Consider the following 10,000-nt stretch of genomic DNA (forward strand, 5'->3'; position numbering starts at 1 on the left):
GTCACACTCCAAACTCCACTATGGCCAAGACCAAAGAGCTGTCAAAGGACACCAGAAACAAAATTGTAGACCTGCACCAGGCTGGGAAGACTGCTTCTGCAATAGGTAAGCAGCTTGGTTTGAAGAAATCAACTGTGGGAGGAATTATTAGGAAATGAAACACATACAAGACAAGACCACTGATAATCTCCCTCGATCTGGGGCTCCACGCAAGATCTCACCCCGAGTGGTCAAAATGATCTCAAAAATCCCAGAACCACACAGGGGGACCTAGTGAATGACCTGCAGAGAGCTGGGACCAAAGTAACAAAGCCTACCATCAGTAACACACTACGCCACCAGGGACTCAAATTCTGCAGTGCCAGATGTGTCCCCCTGCTTAAACCAGTACATGTCCAGGCCCGTCTGAAGTTTGCTAGAGAGCATTTGGATAAATCAGAAGAAGATTGGGAGAATGTCATATGGTCAGATGAAACCAAAATATAACTTTTTGGTAAAAACTCAACTCGCCGTGTTTGGAGGACAAAGAATGCTGAGTTGCATCCAAAGAACACCATACCTACTGTGAAGCATGGGGGTGGAAACTTCATGCTTTGGGGCTGTTTTTCTGCAAAGGGACCAGGACGACTGATCCGTGTAAAGGAAAGAATGAATGGGGCCATGTATCGTGAGATTTTGAGTGAAAACCTTCCATCAGCAAGGGCATTGAAGATGAAACGTGGCTGGGTCTTTCAGCATGACAATGATCCCAAACACACCGCCCGGGCAACGAAGGAGTGGCTTCGTAAGAAGCATTTCAAGGTCCTGGAGCGGCCTAGCCAGTCTCCAGATCTCAACCCCATAGAAAAACTTTGGAGGGAGTTGAAAGTCTGTGTTGCCCAGCAACAGCCCCAACAGTGTGTGAAAACCTTGTGAAGACTTACAGAAAACGTTTGACCTCTGTCATTGCCAACAAAGGGTATATAACAAAGTAGTGAGATAAACTTTTGTTATTGACCAAATACTTATTTTCCACCAAATACAGCTTCTGACTGTGGTAGTATGTAAATAGCTATGAAAAACACAGATGAAAACTCTCTAGGTAGATAGTGTGGTCTACAGCTTATCATGAGGTACTCTACCTCAGGCGAACTACAGCTCGAGACTTCCTGAGATATCGTGCACCAGCTGTTGTTTACAAAAATACACAGTCCTCCGTCTGTGTGTGTGTGTGTGCATGTGGGTGGGTATGTGTGCTCTCTGTCTCTCTGTCTCTCTCTCTTCTCTCTCTGTCTCTCTCTCTGTCTCTCTCTTCTCTCTCTTCTCTCTCTCTCTCTACTCTCTCTCTCTCTCTGCTCTCTCTCTCTCTCTCTCTCTCTGCTCTCTCTCTTTCTCTCTCTTTCTTCCCCTTTCTATTTACCTCTGTCTCTCTCTCTCTCTCTCTCTCTCTTCTCTCTCTCTCTTCTCTCAATTCAATTCAATTCAATTCAAGGGCTTTATTGGCATGGGAAACATGTGTTAAAATTGCCAAAGCAAGTGAGGTAGATAATATATAAAGTTAAATAAACAATAAAAATTAACAGTAGACATCACACATACAGAAGTTTCAAAACAATAAAGACATTACAAATGTCATATTATATATATATATACAGTGTTTTAACAATGTACAAATGGTAAAGGACACAAGATAAAATAAATAAGCATAGATATGGGTTGTATTTACAATGGTGCGTGTTCTTCACTGGTTGCCCTTTTCTCGTGGCAACAGGTCACAAATCTTGCTGCTTTGATGGCACACTGTGGAATTTCACCCAGTAGATATGGGAGTTTTTCAAAATTGGATTTGTTTTCGAATTCTTTGTGGATCTGTGAAATCTGAGGGAAATATGTCTCTGTAATATGGTCATACATTGGGCAGGAGGTTAGGAAGTGCAGCTCAGTTTCCACCTCATTTTGTGGGCAGTGAGCACATAGCCTGCCTTCTCTTGAGAGCCATGTCTGCCTACGGCGGCCTTTCTCAATAGCAAGGCTATGCTCGCTGAGTCTGTACATAGTCAAAGCTTTCCTTAATTTTGGGTCAGTCACAGTGGTCAGGTATTCTGCCGCTGTGTACTCTCTGTGTAGGGCCAAATAGCATTCTAGTTTGCTCTGTTTTTTTGTTAATTCTTTCCAATGTGTCAAGTAATTATCTTTTTGTTTTCTCATGATTTGGTTGGGTCTAATTGTGCTGCTGTCCTGGGACTCTGTAGGGTGTGTTTGTGAACAGAGCCCCAGGACCAGCTTGCTTAGGGGACTCTTCTCCAGGTTCATCTCTCTGTAGGTGATGGCTTTGTTGTGGAAGGTTTGGGAATCGCTTCCTTTTATGTGGTTATAGAATTTAACAGCTCTTTTCTGGATTTTGATAATTAGTGGGTATCGGCCTAATTCTGCTCTGCATGCATTATTTGGTGTTCTACGTTGTACACGGAGGATATTTTAGCAGAATTCTGCGTGCAGAGTCTCAATTTGGTGTTTGTCCCATTTTGTGAAGTCTTGGTTGGTGAGCGGACCCCAGACCTCACAACCATAAAGGGCAATGGGCTCTATGACTGATTCAAGTATTTTTAGCCAGATCCTAATTGGTATGTTGAAATTTATGTTCTCTCTCTGTCTCTCTCTCTGTCTCTCTCCTCTCTCTGTCTCTCTCTCTGTCTCTCTCTTCTATCTCTCTCTTCTCTCTCTCTCTTCTCTCTCTCTGTCTCTCTCCTCTCTCTGTCTCTCTCTTCTCTCTCTCTCTCTCTTCTCTCTCTCTCTGTCTCTCTCCTCTCTCTGTCTCTCTCTCTGTCTCTCCTCTCTCTCTGTCTCTCTCTCTCTCTGTCTCTCTCTCTCTTTTGTCTCTCTCTCTCTCTCTCTGTCTCTCTCTCTTTGTCTCTCTCTCTCTCTCTGTCTCTCTCTTTCTCTCTCTCTCTCTCTCTCTTTGTCTCTCTCTCTCTCTCTCTGTCTCTCTCTTTCTCTCTCTCTCTCTGTCTCTCTCTCTCTCTCTCTCTCTCTCTCTCTCTTTTTTGTCTCTCTCTCTCTCTCTCTGTCTCTCTCTTTCTCTCTCTCTCTCTCTCTCTATCTCTCTCTTTCTGTCTCTCTCTCTCTCTTTGTCTCTCTCTCCTCTCTCTGTCTCTCTCTCTGTCTCTCTCTTCTCTCTCTTCTCTCTCTTCTCTCTCTCTCTTCTCTCTCTCTCTCTCTCTCTGTCTCTCTCCTCTCTCTGTCTCTCTCCTCTCTCTTCTCTCTCTCTCTGTCTCTCTCTCTCTCTCTCTCTCTCTCTCTCTCTCTCTCTCTCTCTCTCTCTCTCTCTCTCTCTCTCTCTCTCTCTCTCTCTCTCTCTCTCTCTCTCTCTCTCTCTCTCTCTCTCTCTCTCTCTCTCTCGTTCTTCCCTTTCTGTTACCTTTCTTTCCCCTCTCTCTCTTTCTTACTATTTCTGTTTACCTCTTTCTCTTTCCATCTGACTCTTCCACTCACATCGCTCTCTAACTTTTATCTCTGCCCCCTCTCTGATCCTTTCCCTTCATTGATCTCCTTCCTCAGTCTCGCTCCCTCTCTCCCCTCTCTCCTCCTCTCTGATCCTTCCCTTCATTGATCTCCTTCCTCAGTCTCCCTCCCTCCCTCCCTCTCACCCTCTCCTCAGTCTCCCTCCCTCTTTCCCCAGTGTCACTTCCTCCTATTTTTCCTCCCTCCCTCCTCTTCTCCACCTCTCTCTCTCTCTCCTTCCTTCTCTCCTCTTCTCCCTTTCTCCATCTCCCCTCCTCTCTCTCTCCTCCATCCCTCCGACCACTCTCAAATAGAGCTATTTCAGCCTCCTAATGCTTTTCATTACAATTGACCCAGTGTCCATAGTCTAGGAGAGTTGTCATGGCAATCAGTGTTCAGATTTGTTCAGGTTTGTCGCTTTGGCTCAATAACTTTTCTCAGGCACAAAAAGAAGGACTATTAGTAGAACACATTTGAGATGGCTCTTTCTTATATTTCCTGTGAACGGGCCACATGACACAATCGAACCAACCGTCTCAATAGTCCACCAATAGTATCAGCCCTGAACATCTGTTACTCCACTCCAGGCTGAAACTATTGTCATATCTGTATTAAAGGAGGTTATTTTACGCGAGAGTCTAGTTCTACCTTCACACACATGTGGAGCACCCGCTCCACTCTCCTCCGCCCCCTCACTCCTATCCCCTCATCTCATCTCATCTAATCCCACCCTCTCTCTCTCTCTCTCTCTCTCTCTCTCTCTCTCTCTCTCTCTCTCTCTCTCTCTCCCCTCTCTCCTCTTCTCCCTCCCTCAAAAAACACACACACACACACACACACAAGCACACATTCACATCCACACACACACCCCCACCCACAAGGACACATACACACCCACACACACACACAAGCACACACACACCCACACACACACAAGGACACATACACACCCACACACACACAAGCACACACAAGCACTCACACACACAAGCACATATACACACAAAAACCCTCTAGAAGAAAATCCTCCACTCAACAAACCCCTCTCCATGAATCCTCCATGCAGCCATCATAACCCCATAAGAGTTTTGGAACAACGTAGTAACATACTGTAACACAAACACATCTGTATATGTATGTATACAATTTTACTGCTCTAGGGATATAATTATTGTTTGGATAATCTTATTTACTATTATGTATTGATTTCTACCATAAAATGTTTACACTCTTTATGCTGTGGCAGAAAACACCAGAAGAATAATTATCACTGAATTACCATGGTGAATTAGTGTAATGTTTGTTTATGTGTCAGTTAGTCCCATAAGGGATGGGTTGCTAATTGGCTATTTGACACAATAATAAAATTTGAAATCATTCATTCATTCACTGTAACACACTGAAACACTGTCTCAAACAGTACCACACTATCACTCAAACAGTATTTGGTAATACTGTAAACCCCGGGATGGTACAGAAACTCTATGATGGAATGAAGATTTGTATATGGCCTAACTCTAGTAGATGTCTCTGTTAGGCATATTCCTGATGGGTACAATAGATGTATCTGTTCGGCATATTCCTGATGGGTACAATAGATGTATTTGTTAGGTGTATTCCTGATGGGTACAATAGATGTATCTGTTAGGTGTATTCTTGATGGGTACAATAGATGTATCTGTTAGGTGTATTCCTGAGCAGTAGCACATCTACTATGATAAATGGCTGACCACTATAAATGAGAGAAATTCAAGTTTTAATGGGTCTTTCAATGTGCTGGTGTGTTGCTTTACGACTCTGCCACTATCTTTATCATTATCGTGTGTTGCTTTACGACTCTGCCACTATCGTTATCATTATCGTGTGTTGCTTTACGACTCCGCCTCTATCGTTATCATTATCGTGTGTTGCTTTACGACTCCGCCTCTATCGTTATCATTATCGTGTGTTGCTTTACGACTCCGCCTCTATCGTTATCATTATCGTGTGTTGCTTTACGACTCCGCCTCTATCGTTATCATTATCGTACGACTCCGTCTATTGTTATCGTTATCTTGTTACTTTACGACTCCGCCTCTATCGTTATCGTTATCGTCTTTACGACTCCGCCTCTATCGTTATCGTTATCGTGTGTTGCTTTACGACTCCGCCTCTATCGTTATCATTATCGTGTGTTGCTTTACGACTCCGCCTCTATCGATCTTATCATGTGTTGCTTTACACTCTGCCACTATCGTTATCATTATCGTGTGTTGCTTCCTCCACTGCCATTATCGTGTGTTGCTTTAAGATATCATCATTATCATGTCTTGCTGACTCCGCCTCTATCGATCATTATCATGTCTTGCCTCTCCGCCTCTAGATCATTATCATGTCTTGAGTTATCACTGCTGTGTTATCATTATCTGGCCTCCTCCACTGCCAGGAAGATATCATCACTTATCATTGCTGTGTAGACTGGCCTCCTCAGACCAGGAGTTATCACTGCTGTGTAGACTGACCAGGAGTTATCACTGCTGTGTAGACTGGCCTCCTCAGACCAGGAGTTATCACTGCTGTGTAGACTGGCCTCCTCAGACCAGGAGTTATCACTGCTGTGTAGACTGGCCTCCTCAGACCAGGAGTTATCACTGCTGTGTAGACTGGCCTCCTCAGACCAGGAGTTATCATTGCTGTGTAGACTGGCCTCCTCAGACCAGGAGTCATCAGTGCTGTGTAGACTGGCCTCCTCAGACCAGGAGCCATCGGTGCTTTGTAGACTGGCCTCCTCAGACCAGGAGTCATCAGTGCTGTGTAGATTGGCCTCCTCAGACCAGGAGTTATCACTGCTGTGTAGACTGGCCTCCTCAGACCAGGAGTTATCACTGCTGTGTAGACTGGCCTCCTCAGACCAGGAGTTATCACTGCTGTGTAGACCAGGACCAGGAGTTATCACTGCTGTGTAGACTGGCCTCCTCAGACCAGGAGTTATCACTGCTGTGTAGACTGGCCTCCTCAGACCAGGAGTCATCAGTGCTGTGTAGACTGGCCTCCTCAGACCAGGAGCCATCGGTGCTTTGTAGACTGGCCTCCCTCCTCAGACCAGGAGTCATCAGTGCTGTGTGTGTAGATTGGCCTCCTCAGACCAGGAGTTATCACTGCTGTGTAGACTGGCCTCCTCAGACCAGGAGTTATCACTGCTGTGTAGACTGGCCTCCTCAGACCAGGAGTTATCACTGCTGTGTGGCCTCCTCAGACCAGGAGTCATCAGTGCTGTGTAGACTGGCCTCCTCAGACCAGGAGCCATGGCCTGGCCTCAGACCAGGAGTTATCACTGCTGTATAGATTGGCCTCCTCAGACCAGGAGTTATCACTGCTGTGTAGATTGGCCTGACCAGCATCACTGCTGTATAGATTGGCCTCCTCAGACCAGGAGTTATCACTGCTGTGTAGACTGGCCTCCTCAGACCAGGAGTTATCACTGCTGTGTAGACTGGCCTCTCAGACCAGGAGTTATCATTGCTGTGTAGACTGGCCTCTCAGACCAGGAGTTATCATTGCTGTGTAGACTGGCCTCTCAGACCAGGAGTTATCATTGCTGTGTAGACTGGCCTCCTCAGACCAGGAGTCATCAGTGCTGTGTAGACTGGCCTCCTCAGACCAGGAGCCATCGATGCTTTGTAGACTGGCCTCCTCAGACCAGGAGTCATCAGTGCTGTGTAGATTGGCCTCCTCAGACCAGGAGTTATCACTGCTGTGTAGACTGGCCTCCTCAGACCAGGAGTTATCACTGCTGTGTAGACTGGCCTCCTCAGACCAGGAGTTATCACTGCTGTGTAGACTGGCCTCCTCAGACCAGGAGTCATCACTGCTGTATAGACTGGCCTCCTCAGACCAGGAGTGATCACTGCTGTATAGACTGGCCTCCTCAGACCAGGAGTTATCACTGCTGTGTAGACTGGCCTCCTCAGACCAGGAGTTATCACTGCTGTGTAGACTGGCCTCCTCAGACCAGGAGTTATCACTGCTGTGTAGACTGGCCTCCTCAGACCAGGAGTTATCACTGCTGTGTAGACTGGCCTCCTCAGACCAGGAGTTATCACTGCTGTGTAGACTGGCCTCCTCAGACCAGGAGTTATCACTGCTGTGTAGACTGGCCTCCTCAGACCAGGAGTTATCACTGCTGTGTAGACTGGCCTCCTCAGACCAGGAGTTATCACTGCTGTGTAGACTGGCCTCTCAGAGTAAAAGTTCTAATAGTTGTGAATGTGTTTCTATTCATTAGTTAGTTAGAGTTACTGTTAGTGTGTGTGTGTGTGTGTGTGTGTGTGTGTGTGTGTGTGTGTGTGTGTGTGTGTGTGTGTGTGTGTGTGTGTGTGTGTGTGTGTGTGTGTGTGTGTGTGTGTGTGTGTGTGTGTGAGTGTGTGTGTGTGTGTGTGTGTGTGTGTGTGTCTGTGTGTGTGTGTGTGTGTGTGTGTGTGTGTGTGTGTGTGAGTGTGTGTGTGTGTGTGTGTGTGTGTGTGTGTGTGTGTGTGTGTGTGTGTGTGTGTGTGTGTGTGTGTGTGTGTGTGTGTGTGTGTGTGTGTGTGTGTGTGTGTGTGTGTGTGTGTGTGTGTGTGTGTGTGTGTGTGTGTGTGTGTGTGTGTGTATATGTGTGTGTGTGTGTGTGTGTGTGTGTGTGTGTGTGTGTACTGGTTTGTTAATGATCTTCTGGTTCCGGTGGCCCTGGGTGTAGATTGCTGTGTCAGCCTTTAGTCTGCTTGTTAAGTGGCTCTGAATAAGTGATTATATATATGTAAAGATAAGGAGATGGAGAGATGGATAGATGGAGAGAGGGATAGACAGAGAGAGGGATAGACAGAGAGAGGGATAGATGGAGAGAGGGAGAGATGGAGAGATGGAGAGAGGGATAGACAGAGAGAGGGAGAGACTGAGAGAGGGAAAGGTAGCGGGATGGACAGATGGAGAGATGGAGGGATAGACAGAGAGAGGGATAGATAGAGAGAGGGAAAGGTAGCGGGATGGACAGATGGAGAGATGGAGGGATAGATAGAGAGAGGGAGAGATGGAGAGAGGGAAATGTAGCGGGATGGACAGATGGAGAGATGGAGGGATAGACAGAGAGAGGGAGAGACGGAGAGAGGGAAAGGTAGCGGGATGGACAGATGGAGAGATGGAGGGATAGACAGAGAGAGGGATAGACAGAGAGAGGGAAAGGTAGCGGGATGGACAGATGGAGAGATGGAGGAATAGACAGAGAGAGGGATAGATAGAGAGAGGGAAAGGTAGCGGGATGGACAGATGGAGAGATGGAGGGATAGACAGAGAGAGGGATAGACGGAGAGAGGGAAACGTAGCGGGATGGACAGATGGAGAGATGGAGGGATAGACAGAGAGAGGATAGACGGAGAGAGGGATAGACAGAGAGAGGGATAGACAGAGAGAGGGATAGAGAGGGATAGACAGAGAGGGATAGACAGAGAGAGGGATAGACAGATAGACAGAGAGAGGGATAGACAGAGAGAGGGATAGAGAGGGGGATAGACAGAGAGGGATGGACAGATGGAGAGATGACAGAGGGGATAGATAGAGAGGGAAAGGTAGGGGATGGACAGATGGAGAGATGGAGGGATAGACAGAGAGGAGGGAGATGGAGAGAAAGACAGAGGGAGAGATGGAGAGATAGATGGAGAGATAGATGGAGAGATAGATGGAGAGATCTCGTTGGCTGGCCCTCGCTTCATATTCGTCGACAAACCCACTGGCTCCAGGTCATCTATAAGTAGGCCAAGCCTTGCCTTATTTCAGCTCACTGGTCACAATAGCATCACCCACACGCAGCACGCACTCCTGCAAGTGTATTGCACTGGTCATCCCCAAAGCCAACTCCTGCTTTGGCCGCCTTTCCTTCCAGTTCTCTGCTGCCAACAACTGGAACAAATTCCAGTCTTTGGCAGAAAAAAATCACTGAATCACTGAATCATTGGCAAAAATAACTGAATCACTGAATCATTGGCAAAAATCACTGAATCACTGAATCATTGGCAAAAATCACTGAATCACTGAATCATTGGCAAAAATCACTGAATCACTGAATCATTGGCAAAAATCACTGAATCACTGAATCACTGAATCATTGGCAAAAATCACTGAAGCTGGAGTTTTATATCTTCCTCACCAACGTTAAACATCAGCTGTCAGAGCAGCTTACCGATAGTTGCACCTGTACACAGCCCACCTGTAAATAGCCCACCCAACTTCCCCATATTGTCATTTATTTTTTTGCTCCTTTGCACCTCAGTATCTCTACTTGCACATTCATCTTCTGCACATCTATCACTCCAGTGTTTAATTGCTAAATTGTAATTATTTTGCCACTATGGCCTATTTATTGCCTTACCTCCCTAATCTTACTACATTTGCACACACTGTATATAGACTTTTCTATTGTGTTATTGACTGTAAGTTTATTTATGTGTAACTCTATGTTGTTGTTTTTGTCGCACTGCTTTACCTTATCTTGGCCAGGTCGCAGTTGTAA

This window comes from Oncorhynchus tshawytscha, linkage group LG08 (assembly GCF_018296145.1).
Source record: "Oncorhynchus tshawytscha isolate Ot180627B linkage group LG08, Otsh_v2.0, whole genome shotgun sequence".
Lineage (NCBI taxonomy): Eukaryota > Metazoa > Chordata > Actinopteri > Salmoniformes > Salmonidae > Oncorhynchus > Oncorhynchus tshawytscha.